This window comes from Rhamphochromis longiceps, linkage group LG9 (assembly GCF_057381845.1).
Source record: "Rhamphochromis longiceps isolate RC_006_pf linkage group LG9, R_longiceps_female_GT1.1, whole genome shotgun sequence".
NCBI classification, from domain to species: Eukaryota; Metazoa; Chordata; class Actinopteri; order Cichliformes; family Cichlidae; genus Rhamphochromis; species Rhamphochromis longiceps.
Window position 1 is genome coordinate 21954961 of NC_140565.1, and position 21386 is coordinate 21976346.

At 40.8% G+C, this 21386-nt stretch overlaps 1 pseudogene across 1 annotated transcript in view; it reads left to right on the plus strand.

Annotated features, from left to right (window-relative positions):
• The window catches only part of LOC146662298 (sodium/hydrogen exchanger 9-like), a 67096-nt pseudogene that overhangs the window by 21115 nt on the left and 24595 nt on the right, over positions 1 to 21386 (plus strand). The window contains exons 6-12 of the transcript XR_014913338.1: positions 3019 to 3124; positions 5308 to 5446; positions 6445 to 6550; positions 9187 to 9275; positions 10526 to 10639; positions 13491 to 13602; positions 14466 to 14619. The product of XR_014913338.1 is annotated as a sodium/hydrogen exchanger 9-like (transcript). The remainder of the gene's footprint in view (positions 1 to 3018; positions 3125 to 5307; positions 5447 to 6444; positions 6551 to 9186; positions 9276 to 10525; positions 10640 to 13490; positions 13603 to 14465; positions 14620 to 21386) is intronic.

Genomic DNA, 21386 nt, shown 5'->3' on the forward strand with positions numbered 1-21386 from the left:
ATTTGACCTTAGAACTGAAGAAGCTTCTCGGATGAGAGGTGAAACGTCTTCAAGCAACTTAAAGAAGTCCGGACGCCTTTCTTTGCAAGCTCCTTTGACCAAGTGTCATCTGTAGTTAAATCTGGCTTCTTTCAATTGCGCCGGATTTCTAAAGCTAAGCATTATATACCACACAGGGACCTGGAAAAACTTATCCACACTTTTGTGACCTCCTGGTTAGACTATTGCAATTCTCTCTACTGTGGTCTCCAAGCCTTCTCTCATCGAAGGCTGCAGCTTCAGAATGCTGTGGCTCGCCTTCTTACTGGAGCCAGAAAATCTGATCCTATTACTCCAGCTCTTGTTGATCTACACCGGTTACCTATCAAATATCGCATTGAGTTTAAAATTTTGCTACTCACTTTTAAAATCCTGAATAATATTGCATCCAGTTACCTCACCGACCTCCTCAATTTGTACACTCCTTGTCGTGCATTAAGATCATCAGATCAATTACTCCTGGCCCAACCTAAGTTTAGACTGAAGACCAGAGGTGATCGTGCCTTTGCTTCAGCTGCACCCAACCTTTGGAACAGCCTCCCTGCTTCTATTCGTGCCTTGGACTCTATCCAATCCTTTTAATCAAGATTGAAAGCATTCTTATTTGACCTGGCTTTCCTGACCAGTTAATACCCTTTTTAAACTTTATATTAAATTTATTGTTTTATTATTAATTTTACTGCTGTTTTTATCTTCTTAGTAGATATTTTGTATTCACGATCTGACCTTCCTTCTTTCTGTATTGGGGTTTGATACCAATTTTATTTAACTCTTCTGGTCTATTGGTGCCTCCATTCTGTCTGTGCTAGTGCCTGATCTGTACCCTGTTATTGACTTGAATGTTCTTTCTCCCCTAATAACTGTGAAGCACTTTGGTCTGCCTTCAGGTTTTTAAACGTGCTATATAAATAAAACTGTATTGTATTGTATCATCCATTGTTCATTTAACAAACACTAAGTCAACATGTAGAATCAGATTATTAAACTATGCCTGATGACTCAGTAGTTTAAAGAACCAACTTTACAAGCAATAACTTAAATACTGGTTATTGCTGTGCTTGAGAGTTGGTAGAGTATGGTGTTGATGCCGATGTGTTGTGTTTTGTTGTCAACAAACGTGGGACTGTACAACAGCAGTCCCCAATGCCCGGGCCACGGACCGGTTCTGGTCTGTGAGTCGTTTGGTACCAGGCCGTGAGAGTTGAGGCTCGGGTATGAAATTTATGGTTTTCAGGGTTTTTATCGTTAACTCTGTTTCCCTGGGTGTTTTTTTCCCCCCGTGTTGTAGTTGTGAGCCTTATTTTGAAAGAAATATTTACAAGTTACCATAGCAACCAGAGAGCATTAAAGGGCAGAGAGGAGGATGTTACTCTCAATGTTGTTGGTGCATTTCAGGAGGACGCTGCTAATAAAGTTACACAATTACACAGTGAAAAAATACCACTGTTTTCGTCTTGGTGGTATCATTTTATTTTTTTGTCTTTATCTAAGACACCTTAAAGGCCGGTCCATGAAAATGTTGTCTGATATTAAACCGGTCCGTGGCGCAGAAAAGGTTGGTGACCACTGTTGTACAATATGTCTTTACTTTGGTCTCAGCTGTCCAAAGGTTATCGTTGCAGATGTTTTGTGGTTTGTCCAGATGCAACTTTGCAAACGTAAGCCGTGCTGTCACATTACAAGCCTTCCAAACACGCCATGCTTCATGTTTCAGTTCAATATTTTTCTACTTGTACTGCCATAAACTTTAAGTCCTGGGAAGACCAGATTATATTTGTTATGTTCAGTTACATAAAACCTTAGAATTGAAAGACAGTCTACATTTTCCCATAACTGTAATGTATAGGTGATTGATCCAGTGACACAATATAGGCCAAAAACTATGATAAAATTATAATAATTAAATAATTTACTTTTTCTTTTTGTAAAACAATATGCATTGTGTCCATGATGTAGCATTAGAGAACACCAAGTAACTGTATGTCATGTTGATTTAGACCATTACTATATGCAGATTGCCCATTTCAATGTAATGTAAAAGCAATGCTTGTCATGTTTGAGACTATTAAACAGAATAGGAAGTTTAAGGCAGATTGAAGTATTTATATTGGAGATACAACAACTTTATAATTTGTAGCAAAACATCCAAACTCATCATTGGACCATGAAAATGACACACTATTCGGTTACAACTCAAAAGGCTTAACCTTTATCATCACAGGATACATCGTAAAAACTGATAATTTCATTCTTGGTGGGCAGCTGGGTAGAGTAGAGTCTATGGAAAGGGGGAAACTAAAAATGGTAGGCTTCCTATTGGGTTTACGCATGTATCTAAGAATCTGTTTTTATTTCATTGAATATTAAAAGTGGCTGCATAATTTCATGCATGTAGATAAGAAATATCGCATGTTGGTTACTTACACTTTAAAGGGTCTTTCTCTTGCTAAGGCCCACTCACATAATGTAAAGTTTCATGAGTTTTCAAACATGTGTAGCACTCCAAAAGCCTCACATCACTCAATGCTTGGATCCTAAAAAACAAAGAAATGTAACGTTCCACTTATGTTAAACTTTGCATTTTTCTTTCATACTCCAATTTCCAGTTGTTACAGTGGGGAAAAAAGATTATGATGAGCATTGCGCTTAATTTGTTCATGTATCATTAACAAACATAGATATTATCTTTCCCAAGTCATTGTGTAATTTCTACATCCTGTTTAGCTTGAACAAATCTTTGCTTAGTTTGCCCAGTTGTCAAAATCTTTATCCCGCTGCTGTCGTCATACTGTAGTTTTTTGTCAGCTTACTTATTAATTCTTGTACTTTCTCTTCTTTGTAATAGCACAGGAGATACTGGAGGACACTTCTGCTGTGTAATTAACTGAGTAGTTTTTCTTTTTCTCTTCAAGTTGCTCTACTTCCTGCGGCCATTAATAGCAACACTTCTCCTGTTTTGTTTTTCTTTCTTTTTTAAAGTCTCAGTCCTTGGCCTTTTATCAGATCTGCGTGTGGACTTGGATCTGCACATGCTGCTGTTTGGCGAGAGTGTCCTAAATGATGCCGTTGCCATCGTCCTGACACAGTGAGTATTTTGCTTTAGTATTTCTCCAAGCCCTGAGAATGCAATCTATTTCAAGGTTTAATTGCGTGGGTGCTCAGACTTCTCCAAATGGCATTATGGGGGCGGATGTGGAGGAAGGAAGCCTGAGTGGGTGCTGCCAGCTTTAAGGAAAACAGCAACAATCCCTTAAATACTATGCAGCGAACTGCATAAGTGAGTTGCCCCAAGCACTATCAGCATCTCATTTAGGTCCTTAATGCCAGAGTAAAGAGACAGTCCCATGCTGCGAACTTGGTTATCATAGCTAATGTTGACTTTGGAAGAATACAACACAAAATTCTTGGAAACTCAGAGCAGCCAGGATGCAGTCATGCATTCTCCATGCATTTCATTTGCTTAATTCTTTCCCCTTTTCTCCAGCTTTTTACAAAACTATGCATGCTTCTGTCCTCGCACATTGCTGTCATTGTCTGCTCTGTTTACACAATGCTAGTGAGCAGAGCTAGTCGTGTAGATGTGAAAGCAGATGGCAAGCCGGAGACAGAGAGGGGCGAAAACTCACATCTCCACAGTCACAGACAAGCAGGCAGACACACAAATAAAGCAGGAGGAGAGATAACATCTGTGCTTATTATCTTTAAAAAGACTGATGCAAATATATAGAACCTGACATTCTGACATCTCGCTTTCCAATTGAATAAATATGCTTGCCAATTCCTAGAAGGGGAGCGCAAATTGTTGCATTGTGTACATTGTACGGTGGAGGAGGGAGCCTGCAATTCTTCCCAGACAAAGAGTCAGATAGTGTTCTGTTTGTTCTTAGAGTGGCGTGACCAGCCTACATGCCATCTCCTTTCACTCGACTTGGTCACTCGCCTGCCGGTCGCCCTGGCCCAATGCACAAAGCTGGCCCTTATTAGTGAGCCAGGCAGGGTCCTGGCACTAGAATTTTAACAAGCTCCCAGAGCAGCTCAACCTTACGCTGATGTGCCATCTCACAGTCGCAAAACGTCCTGCTCCAGCAGCCCTGACCCAGCCACCATTCAGCCAGGTCCTGCTTTAACATCTTGGGATCTCAACTGGGATAACAGCCCAAACCATCTGAAGTTACAGTCTCCAGAAGGTCACTCTGATCACTGACTAGTGGGCAAATGCACCACAGGAGTCTTTCTTTTCAGGGAGGAGCGGGGGGTAATAGATTTCCCCTTTTCAGCATGCTGAGCTCATTACCATAGCTTGACTGATTCTTCCCCTCCCGCTATAGAGATTAGGGCCTGTTGTGATGTGTGCTTGCTCATTCCAGCCTGATGGTACTGAAATTGCAGAAACAAAACTATTTTAATGTTAGTAGGAGTATAAGACATCTTATACTTACAGTATATATGAGTGGCTACCAGATGCTGTGCGCGGTGTGTTTGTTTCTTTACTGTGAGCAGTAGCTCTGGGTCCCATTAAATGCAGGGAAACAAAACAAGTGCCACTTTGCTACCGTTTTTGCTGATTCCATAGTTTGTGTTTCATTTAAAACAATCTAAGTCCACGGGGGAGTACATGGGAGGGTCTTTGCCGGCTAAAGAGACTGTGTCATTCCACAAAGGCAGACTGGTTCATCAGCCACTCTCTTGGTCGCTTGTCTGGGCTTTCATTACCACAGGCACCCCCTCCATCCCACCACACACAGACATGCACACAATTTCTTCCTCCCTCTGTCCTCCCTGTGAGGCCTCTTTTGCACTCAATGACTTCCATATGGAGGCCTCCCTTCCTCTCACAAAGTAAATATTTATAGCAGTGTGAATAATGCTGCCATCTTTTTTTTTTTTTTTTTTTACTTGTTTCTTACTAACTACACTGAGATGTCTCTGAAACAAAGAAAAAATCCTAATATATTTTTTTTCTTTTTCGGGAAAAGATGGAAGTTCTAAGGGAAACCATGTAATCTAAAAAAGGAATGACTCCAGTAAATAGCACTTAGCTCAGCATAATAAGAATGTAAATTTATGCTCATTGTTTTCCACTAAGAACCCAGTTGGTCATATTTCTGATGACTGTTCTTATTGCAGAGTCATAAACGTTTTTTTTTTTTTTTTTTAATTTGTATTCTCAGCATCTGTAGCAATCAAAGTGTCTCTGTTGTAATTATGCCTCCGGCTTGTTTTTGTTCCATAACGGCTCTGTTTGCATTTGCTTCATGTTTCTCCTAGTGCCATCACCACCTACACCCAGATGAATGCAGGACTCATCTTCAACCCCACTGCCTTTCTCCACGCCTTTGTTTTTTTTCTCATAGTGCTCATTGGCTCCTTCCTCTTAGGTCTCATTTTCACAGTAATAACAGCCCTCATATCCTTTTCATCCCGTCCCATCTCTGCCTCTACACCCCAGACTCAATTATCACCTCAGCATCCGCCGCAGTATATCCTGTTCCTCAACACTATAATTGCTTCTCTAACAAACCCCTACTGTACCACTTTTACCAACAAAAGCGATGCAGCTAAAGTCTAAAGTGCTCCTGCGACATTAATGGCTGCAGAGAGGTCGTCAATCAAGCCAATAGCCTATGATGAAGTTTCGACTTGCGCCGTCGTCCGGCGTTTCTCTCTGATCTTCAAGTAATTAGACTTTAGGATGAAAAATGGGAATGTGTCATGAGGGGTTTGGGCCAGGACTCAGCTCTTATTTACAGTGACTAATCTCTGGGTGTAGGCAAACCACAAAGTGAGCATTTATTAGATTTTGCTGATGCTAACCATAGCAGCATCCTGCTCTTGTGTCTGCTATTTGTTAAAGAAATTCACCTTGATGTGTAGTTGCTCATTTATCTTTTAATTAATAACCACACCTGTCCTTATTAATTACAAAAACAATCAGGCTTAAGAAGGTGTATTTTTATTATTGCATGCCCGAGGAGTATTTTAAGCGCAGCCTATTAAATACCCTTCAGGCCTAACTTTGTAATATTTCCAGTAGCCAAACTTACCCTTCGTTTCTTTCTATGTGGCTGTCAGAAATATGAAAATTCTAGTGCCTACTGTTTTGCCCAGAACACCGTGTAAAATATTGCTCTATGGTTTGCACCCAAGCTTTGCCGGAGGGGATGTGGGACAGTGGAGCTCACTGCCCGCGTTTACTCTGTATGGGCGATCCCCTGGCTTGTTGAGCACTATTTGCAGTTGCTTTATTTTTGCAGGCAGCGTACCACAGTTTCTCCAGACTGTAGCACTGGAATGCACTTGTGCAACAGTGGGAAATTTGTCCTGCATTTGCAATATGAACCCTGGCCTGATGCAAAGTGTTAAATACTTCATGATTATCTTATGTATCTTTAACTTTCATTTCACCTCACCAAATTCACTCGGCTGCATGAAAATCCCCTGCTGGAAACGTCAGTCTTCTTCTTGCTGTCCTGGAGCAGCTACCTCTCGGCTGAAGCCTGCGGGCTATCAGGTGAACACTGTGTGACTTATGTTGTTTGTGTGTCTGTGGCCATGTCAGTGCTCTGGGTAGCTGCCCTTCTCCCCTCAGGCGTCTCTTCTCAACTGCTCCCGCTGGCTCGCATACTGCTCTACAGTATCAGTGACACCCAGCATCTGTTTGACTGGCTTCAAGGCATTTTCTGTTTCCACTCACACTCCAAAAACCTGGAAATAATGTGCGCACATACTGCTGTCCAGTCATGACCATCTGCACAATTCCCTGCTTGCATACAAGATTCAGTTTTTTGGTTTTTTTTGTCAATCAACCAACACTCCCTGTACAGTCAGTGATCTCTCAGTCAGATGCACTCTTTAACCAACAAAGTGTTTTGCATTGTTCCAAGAATCTTCTCATCACAGACAACTGGAAGTACCAGTCCTATTCTTCTTACTTTAAAATAGCTGCTTCTCCCTGAGAACGCTTGTAGTTTTAGTTTGGAGATGACACCACTTACAGGTCCTTACCCAGAGTGGCTGCTCTTTAAGAAAGTCAAAGTAATGACGTATCTTTGCAAGCTCATGTTTGGAAAAGACCATTTCTCGACTCTGCTGCCTAGAATTGTCTTCTGTTTCTTTACTGATGTGGTGTAATGTTGTTTTGAAATATAAGTCGAGTATACATTAGCGCACATTAGTATTAATGCTCTCTCTTCCTTGGCACTGCTCCCTGTGGCCTGTGGAGGCAGAGAAGATGGTTTTAATGAAAAAGCTTGACCTTTGTCCATTAAATTCCAGATGCCCTGTTTATAAAGCGCATTTTAAATACTGCCCAGTGTGGGAGTCGCACCACAGAAAAACCTCAGTCGGTAATTCTCAGAGCCTCTAGTTTTCTAGTGGAAGTATATTTCTACATGCATTTCCTGGGCTGGTTTTAATACTTTGTTTTGACCTGAAACCTTTACTGTTATAAAATCTAGTTTAATGCTGATATTGTTGTCTAGGTAGTGAAAATTACTGTTTCGGTGATGAATGGTACCCTATACCCTATACAGCATTAACGGTAAAGGCGTTTAATGGTCGCTTTGAGATGAGGCAGCACATCATACCAAAGAATGCAATGACTGATGCGAGTCCTCCCTGGTGTCCTTTGGTAATCGAGGCTCTTTCTGTCTCTGTTAATTGCTAGAGTTTAGTGAGGGTGTGTCTAATGACCCTCAGCCTTGCAGGGAGCCCTGCTGTCATTAATCTTATGCCCCTCACAACTGCTCATTATGAGAAGCATCTAATCTGTTGCAAAGTGCTCTGTGTGGAAAAGACTTAGAAAGAGACTTAATGCAGCAGACAGGTGATGTGTTATCTCTGTCAGTGTTATGTAAACCAAGGACGATGTTGTTGCCCCCAACCAAATGGAACCAAAATGAGATCTGCCACGATGGCGTGCTCCATTAGATGGCGTTGCACAATGCTAAGAGGTATATTTTGACCAAGCATTACTGGAACTAGCATAGTGCAGGTCCATGTCAGCATCCCGATGTAAAGGCGGATGGTGAAGAGAGACTAATGGACTGGCTTAATTTAGCAGTCTGAACCACAGCTGCTATTTTGTCTCTGCTGCCATATTTATTACAGCCAACCCTGTCTTCTACCTATTGCTATACCCATCGCAGCAGTTTCACATTTTTCCACCTTCTGTTATTCGCTCAATGCGAAGGAAGCTAAAATGTGAAATCGAATTTCTGCAATGAACCAAGCGTGTCCTGCGAGGCAGCAGCCCACCTTTCATGCTTTGTGCTTCAAACTCTAGCTCTCTGGTCCAACCAGCCTCCCCTGTGAGCCTAATCACTCTCTCCACCCTCTGTCTTAGGAGCAGAGGCTGCTGTCTGTACGTCTTTCCCTTTTGTACTTTGCTTGTCGTGCATTTGTTTTTTGTTAGTATCTCCTCCCACGCAACTGACATTGTGATTGTGATTATATCACTTTTAAAACTTTTTTTTTAATCGTTTCCAGAGCCTCATGTATCTGGACAAGTAAATGTTTTTATCAGATATATAAATATGCTTGAGTTGGTTTGGGCAGCACATTTTTATTGGAACCAGGAGAGTGGGTGGATGCAAGGTTGGGCTGGTCTGATCCGGTTAATTTTTATATGAGTGGCTGCACACAGGAGGGCTTAATTTTTGGATGTTATAAACCAGTGCTTACATGAATTGCTCTAACAGTGCTTTTATTTAATTTATCTTTGTCCTCATCTCCCCACTTTTTTCTGAATGTCGGCATCTCTGGCTTGTTAACAAAAAAACATGGATTGAACCATGGAGACAAAAGCTCTTTTCAGAAATGATCCTCCTGTGATGGTAGAACTTCCTACACCATATTCTCAGTGTGACAAGTCTCAAGCCTCTGTGTGTTAAGCAGCTCCCAAACATACAGATTCTCTCATCCTGATTACTAATATATGCACATATAAGTGGTTTTGCATACTTTCAGCTGATCAGATCCGGCGCATTATCAACTCCCTGCTGTTGACAGGATTCTCATCTATGAGCTTTGTCCACAAAATGTAAATGTTCACATTTAGAAGATGCTGTGGATGTTTGGGGGGGTGGTGGGGGGGGCTATATCATTTTTGAATTTTCATTCATTTCAGAAGTATTGTTTATCTTTCAGGTATTGTGGCAGTGATGTTTTGCGGCTTGAGTCAGGCAAGGTACACAGTTCTCAACTTGTCCTCTGAGGGCAGGGCAAGGATCAAGCAGGTGGGTTAACGGAGCGCAACTGAAACTTGTTTTCCTTTTGCTTGACAGTCATTTTTAGTCTTCTCGTTTGTGTAGAATGACTCTTGTCGCCAGCATTTGCAGTTCGCGCTCATTAATTGCCATTAGTGCTCAGTTGTCCAGCGGGCGTCCGTGTGGGACATCAGTCTCCAGCTATCTACTTAAAAGGCTGAGCACAGATGGAGGCTAGCACACTGTCACACTTTGCCAGCAAGCTTCATAGAGGAGCAAAACAAATCAGAAGTACACACATATACTTATTTGTGCATTTATTATTCATTATCAGCACCATAGTGCAGCTAACTGTTTATCACAGACACTCCTAAAAGGCAGCACAGTTGAAGCCTCTGCCTATAAAGTGGACTGGCTATGCAGGAGAGCATGTTCACTTGGCAGAATGCCTCTATCTGTATTTTTTAGGGTTTATACATGCAGCTTATGGTAAAATGTGATTGAGTGTATACAGGCAGTAGTTGAATAGCTAGTGGGACCGATACTTTTCTTTCTATGATCCCCAAAAAGTGCACTTATTCAGCTGGATATCTTTTTTTTTTAACCAGAGCTCTAAATCATATAAGAAATAAAAAATATGGTTAATGAAATTGTATCATCTCTTTAATGCCATTGCATGAACAGTATATGACACCAAAGTTCCTCAGCTTGGCTTAGAACATGACAAGCTGGAGCCTGAGTCGATGAGTTGTAATAATCTTCTAATAAAAAGCAGAGTTCATTAGCATATGACTTTTTGGGTCCCTAAAGATGTGCTGTTTTATCCCCAGTACGCTTCAAATGAAATTATTTCACACAAAGATGATGACAAGAACATGTTTGCTGTTACAGGAAACCACATTATGCCCTCGAGCTGTAGATGTTTGCAGCTGCCGCCTCAAAGGGAATAACATAAACACTGGATTTGTCGTGTTTGTACAGATCTAATGCTATTTATCCATTCCTCTACTTCACTTTCAGCCATCTTTCGGCACACAAAGTTGTTTTTTCAGAGGATGTCACTCATTGTGTACTCAGTGCTCGGCTGATTCTGACCCCTACCTTAACCTTAATATGGCCTAACCATAAACACTCACTTGTGCCCTGCTTGTTTGGCCCATTTGTCCTCAAGGGGAGGCAGATACCCAGAATGAAACTCTGTAAATAGATTTATGTGTTTCTAACAGCAAGCATACACACATCTCTCTCATGATCCTCTCAATTCCTTTTATAATTTGCAGCTCTTTGAAGTCTTCAACTTCCTCGGGGAGATTTCCATCTTCGGCTACATGGGATATATATTGTTGAAGTTCACTTGCCATAAATTTGAACCATACTTCATTTCTGGGGCACTTGTATCCTTTTCTGCTGTATGACAGAGGACTTTACCCCCTGTTGTGCAGCTTCTGAATTCCACTCCCATCTCAGGAATAGGACTCAGTTCTGTCTCCTATTAGTTTAATGACAAGTCATTTAGTAGATCATACTGGTTATCCTGTTGTATTTCTTGCTACCTCATTGCAATACTGTTACTTCCCCAGTCCTTGGGGAGAGAGGGAGGGGCGGTGATCTTGAGAGCTCTGCAAATGTCATCCAGCTGGTTTCCGGCAGTCAAGATCTCTACAGATTCTTATTGTTACTGATGTTTTTGTTTGGTTTTTCTTTAGCAACGCTGTAATTAAACTGTTTAAATCTTTTTGCTGTTTAAAATAATCTTACCGTTCTTTCATTTAGCGGATTGAAGATGACGCTGTTTTAGCTTTTTCTGCATCTTTAACACGATGTAAAGATTTACGCTTTCTGTTCTGTCTTTTGCACAAAAATGAGAAAATATTGATTGGTTGCATTTCAAATATGAATCATATTGTGAATGTGAATAACGAAGCACAAAATTAATCAGCAAAAATATTCCAGCTATCGTAGAGCAAGCAGCCCCACCCCGGACAAGTTTTAGGGCTAACAACCATTCACACCTACAGCCAGTTTAGAATCACCAATTAACATGAATGTGTTTGGACTGTGGGAAGGAGAATATGCAAACTCTACACAAACGAGCCCTAAGCTGCCTGGCTGATTTGAATCTTCTTGGTGTAAGACATCAGTGCTAACTATCACACCACCGTGCCGCCTCACGTTTATCTTATAGCAACGAAAATGAGAGAATTTGCCATTTTTCTTACTTTTCTGTCACTTTACAGTGTTTAAAATTAGACCAAAAAGCTGTTACATTAATCAGCTAGTCTTGACATCTAGATGTTTATGCTGTTTAGCAGAAAAAAATCACAGTTGATATCAAAAATAAATGCCAGGTTTTGAAAAAAATATGCTCGGAGACATCCAACGATCATAGCTTCTATCTAGATTTAATATTTTGCATATAGTGTCAAATATGATACAGGAAGAAATCCATCACAGGCAGGAGATGCATATGTTTCTCCCCTGGCAGCAGCCTCTGTAGACCAGAGTACAATGGCGATAGAACTCGAGTCATCTTATCAAAAAACGATCTGCTCTTTAATGATAAATAGAAAAATCTTACTATCATAACAGATGTCTCGTGTTCAGAAGCTTTATTGTATCCGTCAGCTTTGCTTTCTGAGAGAAATGATTGGGCAGTGATGGACTGATGGCTGCTTGCTGTACAATTGTCCTTTCCTGAGAGCTGGCACGACCATAGTGTATGCTGGAGGAGCGACTCTAGTGGCTGCACTCCAAGGAGCTGTTCTTTCACAGTCCAGTGCCCAGATGGCCAGCAATTATTATTACAATCCATCTTCTACCATAGGGTCAAAGGGGCCGTAGAAATAGTTGACTGAGCAGATTCTTTATTCCAGTACTCTTATGTCCAGCAAAAAAAGAAAGAAAGAAAAGAAACAAATGATTTGAGCATTGGGTCTGATTTCTTTAAAATGTGTTTTTGGCAATCCGCCTTCATTAGATGGAAGTCAGGAAATGTGGGGAACAAGTGCACAGGAATTTAATCGGAGTTTTAAAAAGCTCCGGCTAGCTATCTACATATACAGGAAGATCAACCGGATGGACAAACATGAATAAGTGGATGTCGGTTTCCAGTTTTACGGCTCTAAAAGTGTCTATGAAAAAGAAATAACCCCAGTGATTCCACCCTGTTAATCGCTCTTTGGTTATGCTGTAGATTTTAATCGCTGTAGCTTGCAGCCTTTGCCAGTGACAATAGAGATGGGCTTTATTGGAAATGAGGCTGAGATGAAAGTGCTTAATTACCTCCATTCGAATAGCTCAGAGGCCTTTGATAAAGAAAAATGACTGCTTTTGGGAGCAGGATATTGCTTTTGAAAATCCATAGGGTGCGTGAGATGTAATATTGACTGCAGGGTGCGAGGGAGTACTGTTTTAGTAATAGCCCTGTCAGGCCGAGGTGTCCTGCCTAAAATATTGGTCCCTTTATTTATACCGTTATATTTAGACTTACTAAGGATAAACTCAAATCCCTTCTCTTTCTGATACCAAAGAAGGGTTACCTGTCTGCACAGATTAGTTTTTATGCAACAAATTTCAAAGAGGATCTTTTTTTTTCTTTTTTAAGAGCAAAGAGCTTTCCAAACCCTCTTCACTTTGGTTCACTCAGCTTACCCTTAACTTACGTCAGACTATCAAAAAGGGGAAAAAAAACCTATGAGAGGATCTGAGGCTGTATTTCTAACTTCTTCTAAAAGCATGACCGATGACGTGACGTGTATCCTGGATGGCAGCTATCTCCCTGGTAATTGTACAGATATCATCTTGATAACTTCTGCCCAGGACACTTAGCATTCAGTCTCATCCTACGTGAGACATCAAAGTGTGTGTGGAGGGCAGAGACAGCTGGCGCAGCCTGATTGGCTTCATGCCTCGGCATGGTGCCACGTTGCCGTGTTTTCATCCCAAACGGAAAATATCCAGAGATTTTTTTTCTTCGCGTGTTTGCGCACATGCGTAATATTTAGTGTTATTCACAGGTGGACGTCTATAGCCTGACCTCACAGTGTTGCATTTATTTATTTCTGGATGCAGAAAATTGAGCAAAAAATTTGATTACTTATCAATGATATCCAGTTAACCAGTGTGATTTACGGCACTTTTTTATTCCCCGGCAGATTTTCGACAGTATAAGACCGAATGATCAACTTTCCGTGAAACCTGCAAGTCTCATAAATGTTCTCCTTAATCTGCATTCAATGCATACAGCTGTCCGTCTTTATTTCAAGAGCATTCAACATCTACCCCTTATCTTTCCTGCTGAACCTGGGTCGCACAAACAAGATACCTTGCAAGTTCCAGCACTTCATGATGTTTGCAGGTACACTTTTCATTCTAGTTGTTGTTTTTGCTACGAGAGAAGGGGGGGACAAGAAGAAAACTTTCACCCTGATTTATCCCATGAAAGCTCTAATTATTCCACTCTCCTCTTCGCCTGCAGCTAATGGCATGAGTAGAGATGCTGAGAAAATGTGTCCTCTGTGGAACAAGTGCGAGCTGGTGTGCGCATTAAGTCAGTTAAGGCGAACACAAAGACCAGCACCTACCTCGGGGTTTAGAATAATTCACCTTGTTGGAGGAAGAATTTTTGCATTAATCAATACTGTCTGAATTTGAGATTTATGTTTTTTAAAGAAGCTTTTTATCTATTTGTTACCTGTGAGTGGAAGCATATATAGAAGTCTTAGTCTTACTTATCTGAGGTATCTGAGACTAGCGGTTGGCACCCTGAGTGATTTGATGATGCAGGGGAAGGGAACCTTTGATGTGGGGTAGCGCCACAGCAGCATGTTTCTCTGCTTGTCTGACCCACTTTACGTCTTACGTAAGGTTTCTTTATAAAAAGCTCTTGTTTTGCTGTTTTTCAAAACTCCCCCACCGTCGCCGCTATCACCTCCCTCATCTTTCTTTTTTTTCTCGTGGCAGAAAAGGATTTGCTCTGGGAATTGTTTTGGCTTTAAGCATTATGTCACCACTGTACAGAAATCTTGGAGTTTGTTTCAGGGCTATTTGCTGGTCAGCAAGTGGTCAATGATAGTGACTGTCAGGGTGTTATGTGTTACCCATTGACAGAGTTATTAACTGGCTCAGTTTCTGTGTAATTGGTTGGTAGATGGTTATTTGGTGGTTTAATGGAAGGCATTAATCCAGCTGTTTGCTCAGAAATGTCTTCTCTTGCCTCAGGTTTGAGGGGGGCTGTGGCTTTTAGACTGGCTGTAAAAGTCACAGCTAAAGAAGTGAGTCACACCATCTTCACCACCACCCTGCTGATGATTGTCTTCACCATCTGGGTACTTGGTACGGCTGCTGATCCCATGCTGCGGCGTCTGGACATCAGGTTGGTTCAAACACCTTGTCGAGTGATACAGATAGTGGGATGCGCGAAAGACCTGTCGTCCTGTCTCTCCATCTGCCCATCTGTGTCTTCTTCATTTGTTCTGCCAGTGCCCACAAATTTACTTAATTAGACTCTCACATGTATTCTCTCTCAAAATACAACAGCTCTTTGTAAAAGGAGCACATTTGAATTCTGAAGCCCCCTCCTCTTCTTCCTCACCATCCACACACAGCCTTTGTGCAAACGTGCCCTCCATTAGTGACTGGCACAGCTGGAGTGCACAGGTGCTCCACACAGATAATAGTAAAATATGTGCTCATATATATATATATATATATATATATATATATATATATATATATATATATGGGCGCGCATATCGAAAGATTTAAAGTCTGTATACTGCGATCAAGGCCAGTGGGTGATAATGATTAAAGAGCGCAGAAGAGGCGTAAAGGATGCAAGGCGGTAATTAGATACTTATATTGTTAAAGGGTAATCTATGGCCCAGATCACAGTGGTATAATTGACTCCCACAGTCTGTGAAAGAAGTCTGTGCGGTGTACATGGTTTCAGCTTGATGCAACTCTAAGAAAGATATCCTTACAAATCAACTAAAAGCAAAGTGTTCGGTATAATAATAGGAAGTACATAATAGTGAACACGGCCTGATTTTCAAGGATAAATGACACTTCAATAAAAATTAATAAAATGATGAATATGGACAAATTTTGTTAAGTGGAAAAGATAAACCATAAACAAATGTTGATCAAGGGCAAAAAAACAACAAAAAACAAAACAGTAAAAGAATATACAGTAAGTAAAGAAGAGCTAAATGTGTGCCTGAGGATCTTAGGATGAGATCTGGCTTGTAGGATTGCGTCAGTCCAGCTGTACAGTAGGTCCAAAAGCTCCTTTGATGGGAAATTGAAACACACAGCAGCACAATTTGTGATGAGAAGCAAAACCTGGAGCTAACCTGCTGCTAATGAATTGCAGATTGGCTTTTGTAATTGAATCTAGTTGTTCATTTGAGCTTTTATAGTCAAATAAGCTTCATTTAATTGTAATTCTACAGTTTATGAACCAGAGAAAGAGCCAGTATCCGTGTGAGATCTCCCCGGGTGCTGGATTTGTATCCACAAACCCTCCTCTTTTGTGTGGTACAAGCTGAACTGCTTTGCGAACGTTTTAAGGCATTTGGCTGTCCACTAATCAAGCAGTTCAGTCCTCAGCCACTCCGCATACTGAAGTGTCCTTGAGCGAGACACTGAGTTGCAACCAAAGGACGGCCAGTGCCATGGAGAGCAGATTTGCCAACATTTGTGGGACGAGAAACATTTTGTAAAGCTTTTTGTACAGCTAAAGTAAAAAAAACAAAACATATACAAAAATCAGACACTCTATTAGGTACACTTGCTCAGTTAACTGATAATACAAATATCTAATTGGCCAATAACGTGGCAGCAACTCATTTACACATGTAGATATGGTCAAGACAAGCTACTGAATTCATCATGGAGCATCGCAATGTTTCAGAAACTGCTGATCTACTCTCATTTCCACCCACAACCATCTCTAGCTGGTTAAATCATGTATATTTCTTTAATTTGATTTGTACTGGCATGTACTGTAAATCTTTACATCCATTATGTTAGACCCTTACATTTAGAGAGAGCTGTTGAGTTGTATTGCTGTTATACCTCCCACTCCCTCCCTTCTTCTTGCTTTTGTGTCTGTGTACATACTCTACATGTGCACCTGTGGATATTTGTCCTGAATAATGCATCTGCCCGCTGTTTATCCACATGACATGACTGTCTTTATGAGTAGTCATTCCGTCAACGCATCACAGTACAGTGCGTCGTGCCTCCAGGGCTGTCATGTTTCAGAGAATAACTCTTTTCCTCACTTCCCATCCCAAACTCCCACGACTGCTTCCCTCTTCATCTCCCTTCCCTCAACCGATTGCATGAAGTAAAGGGACAAGAAGCAATTTTGAAAGACTTCATTTTGGTGAATAATACATTACATTTCTTCACCTGGAGCAAATTTACCTCCTATTCCATCTTTGAAATATAAAGTGGTTTTGTGGAGGAGTCTTTGAAAGTTGTACTCTGTGTAAAATTATTTCTGTATATACAGTGCAAGAGGGTGTGCAGAGTTAGAAAGAACTTGAAAAACACAAGAAGCTATAACTTGTAAAACTAAGGAGAAATATTTGGGAGTCTGCACTGCCTCTTGGTCAGAAAGCAAAGGTACAAAAATCTGTATGTAAAGTGCTATTTATAAATGCTACGGCGAGACTTCTTTATGTCGTATTCTCTTCTATTATAGGTAATTTGCTACTGAAAAGATATGTGGGTGTATAAAAGCATATCAGAGTGCTCTTACATGCGTAGACTTGTGAAAAACTTAAGCACACCCTTTCTGCCTCCATGGGAATTAAATGGGTAACCAGCAGCCAGGTGCTGTTAATCAGATGCACTTGATTAACTGATAATCAGCAAGTGTGAGCAGCTCGATAAAACAGAAGTTTTGGCAGTTTTGCTTGTATGGAGCGATCAGGTATGTGCTAACAAAATTACATAATTTTCCCAGGCGTGGACGTTACAGGGAAAAAAAACAACAACACAAGAGATACTGTCTGTGAGTCTACAGACCTTAAATGTTAAAGTGCATGACAGAAAAATAGTTTAGTTAAAAGACTGAACAAATATGGCTTATTTGGATAGTTACCTGGAGAAAGCCTCTTCTATCTAAAAACAACATGGGAGCACAGCTTAGCTTTGCAAAGTTGCATCTGAACAAACTTCAAGACATCTGGAAGCAATGTCCTTTGGACGGACGACATCAAAGCAGAGATGTTTGGCCATAATGTGCAGTACCATGTTTAGTAAAAACCAAGCACAGCATATCAGCGTGAACACCTCATACCAACTGTCAAGCACGGTGGGGTACTTGACAGTTGCCATTTGGATTTGTTTTGCAGCAAAAGGACTTGGGCAGCTTGCACTCATTGAGTTTATTATAAACTCTGTATACTAAAGTATTCTAGAGTCAAATGTGAGACCATCTGCCCATCACCTAAAGCTTGGTCCAGATTGAGTTGTGCAACAGCACAATGCTCCCAAACACAGCCAAGAGTCTGCAACAGAATGGCTGGCAAATAAAATAATCATGTTTTTGCCTTTGCCCTGTTCAAGTCTGGACTTGAACCTGATTGAAAAGCAGGACCTTAAGAGAGCTGTGCGTAAAGGAGTGCCTTCAAACCTCGATGAACTGAAACAATGGTGTAAAGAAGAGTTGGCCTAAATTCTTCCACAACCATGTGAGAGACAGAAAATGATTTCTTCCAGTTACTGCTGCTCAAGGTGGTTTAACAAGATAATGAGGGCATGGGGTGTTCTTTGTTGTTTCACTGGACTTCATAGGAAACTTTCATTTTTTTACATGACTGCCTAAGACAGGAAATGACCAGATTATCTGTCAGTGAAGGTTGTTTACAAACTGACATCAGAATTTTATCTCTCATTATAAAAGATACTGGGAGTTTTCTAACCACAAAGTGGACACAAGAATTCAAGAAGGACAAAGAAAGTAGCTTTTATAGCCAGGCACAAATGGGGGAAAATGTATTTGATTGCACTGTTTTTTTTTCCCCTCTATTCTTCTATCTATAGAGGCTCACGTTGTGCTACACAGACACACAAACAAGTACACGAATACAAATCCATTGATGCATGCTACACACGAGTGAGCTGAGCTTAGAGGGGGTGAAGAGTCTTTTAGACTGCAATGTGAAATTCATGTGCTGCATGCTTAGATAGACTGTTAAAACCATGGACCATATGAGCACTGTGTAATAAAAGACTCCCTCAGTTTTCAGCTCACTGTCCAGACATCACACTTCACTTGATGAAATGTGCTTTTAAAGCTAGACTGTCTCCCAGTCCTCCTCTCCCTCTACAGTTCCTCCATTTCAGTCTCAATTTCAGGGTACATTATTGCCCACACTCACAGCAGCATGAGTTTCATCATGATGCCACAAAATAAACTGATTATTTACACCTTACTGCACGTGGTAATGAAAATGCTATTTTTCTTGATCGTACAGTCCCTTGTAATTATTGATATATTGAGACGCAACTGCAAAGCCGTGTAATCGTTATATTCTCTGGTTCTCCTCCTCTGCATTGTTGCGCTTCTTTCGTAAGCTCAACGGCAACCTCCAGAGATGTTGTTGTACTCAGCAGGGGGTGCAACACAAATTTTGGAAGACCAACTCCCAAAATAAAGACTCCAAAAATAACATTAAAAAGGAACAAAAAAAGGGGGTTCTGTTTTCACTGAAGTGCAATCAAGTGCAGGAGGAGCTAACCAACCAAAGATGAAAGCTCAACCTTGATGCAGTGCAGTAAAGTCTGACAGCAGGAGGAATTTTATTGTTATTGCAAAGCCAGTGTTTAAACATTGGGGCAGATTGCAGTGGACTTCAGAACAAGTTACTTTCAAATCATTTTTATTTTTGCTATATTCATCTGATGCATGGCACCAATAATTATAACAGCTATAAATAGTTGACATAATTATATGTTGGCCTATGGAAAAAACAAAACGCAGAGACACACTCAGATGCATAGTGTGTGTTCTCAGTCTCGGTCCGTCTCCTCGGCTTTAATGTGGGCTGGAGGTGGCAGGGTGCCCCTTGGGGGATTTGAAACTCAGTCACAGTGAGCAGTCTGGGGCCAGTAGGCTTTGAAGAATAGCCAGTCATGTCCCCTTCAAGCCATTTCAGTTTGAATGTCATCATTTTCCTCAATCACTGTTATTATTTATGATCATCTATTACTAGCAGTGAACTGGTGCTTTGCATACTCATGCATTTATTGGCAAAAAAACATACATTGCTTAAAATTACTAAACCAACGCACAATGTAAGGTTTATGCCACAGCTGCCCTAAATTAACAGTACTGGTAATTACCAGAATACGTCTTTGTGTTTTTAATGTTTTAATAAAAATGTGAGTTCAGTCAATTCAGTCATTTTTAATTAGTTTTGAAGTAATACCCCCAAAGAATCAAATTTTGGGGGAAACACAGGTTATTTCTATCAACATAAGCTCTGTGCATAGCTACAACAAGGAGGCTAACTTGTGACAGAAAGCATAGTGAAAATTAACTGCCAGCTATCACTATTAACAGTATCATTGTAAGCATTTTACTAAAATCTCAGCTCTTGCATTGTACAGCCTCACAAAGAGCCTAGGTCGGCTATAGACTTGTGTAACCTGCGTTCTTCATGTTGTGAAGATGATTGATCGAGGATGTGAGAAGAGAAGAAAGCTCCCATGCATCCCATTTGCCCTTTGTGAAATTATGCCATTTCAAAATACTTCATGGTGCCTATTGAGGGCAGGCTTTGCTCTCTGCTGCGTGTGTGTGTGTGTGTGTGTGTGTGTGTGTGTGTGTGTGTGTGTGTGTGTGTGTGTGTGTGTGTGTGTGTGTGTGTGTGTGTGTGTGTGTGTGTGTTATGCCTTAGCCTCAAAATTTGGAGGCTAAGGCATAACAGCTGGAGTCTGGCTGATGACTGGCCTGCTTGTTTTGAGAGGACAGATGGACGGGTGGAAAACTGATGTCACTTACTCTCCTTCATGCCCCACTGACCTCTTATCTCTTTCTCACTCCCTCTCGCCTTCTCTTTCTGTGCCTTTGACATCCATCTGCCTCTCAAGTGTCAATATTGGGAGCTTTAACAGCAGCTTTCATCAAATTATAATGTACATTTGCAGTTTTTGCCCTTTTCAAGTCTTATCCAAGTATTAGAACAAGACTTAACACGTGTAGATCCTCCCTCTTCATAGTAGGCTGAAGGAGAGAGGAAAGTCAGCCACATATCCTCATGTACACAGGCAAATACACACTGCCCATAATAAAGAGACGTCAACCTGATCGGAGGGAAGATACTTCAAAGAACTCCAAAGATGAATGGCTGCTGCATAGGTTTGCCCCTTCTGTTAATGAAAGAAGACAACGGGGACAGAGAGACAGAAGCTTAAATCCATCATTGGTATATTCTTTATTCTGTTCAGTCAAAGTGATTGCTTTGCAACAAAGGAAGATGGAAAAACACAAGAAAGGTGTGTATTAGAAAACAAATCTACAACAAGGAATGACTTTGAAATTTAGACAGGGAACAAATACTATAATTTCTTCCCTTAAAAAATGCAATATATATTCAGTATTGAGATTTCAATCTTAGCTGTACAATAGCCTTGTGAACATCAGAACTTGTAAGAATGCTCGTCTTTCTTTAGTCCTTTTAATGAATAGATTGAGGGGGTTAGGTAGCTGTCTCCCTGTCAGTCTGTTTTGTCACATAACATGCATCTGTCCATTTTTTGCACTCCACTTTGTATGCCAACAAAACACATTCATTATTAATGAAGGCCAATGATCCAGTGATGGATTGAAGCTATAATACTGAGCCCTGAACACTTTGTCACTGTTGTTTTTCAATATAAAAGGCAGCTTACTTCTTATTCTTCTTATTGTTTTTGTTTTGTTTTTGTTATCCTTACGTCTCTGTTCTCCCCATCCTTTGCTGTACCGAAAGTTAAATCTTATTTTTCATTGTATTAGTCTCATTGCTCTCACACAGTGGGGACTTGTGAGTTCAGCCAGCCGCACCAACCACTGATTAAGCTTCTGAAGTGTCCAAGAGCCGGGTTTTAACTTAACATTTCAGATGACTCTCTTCAGGGAAG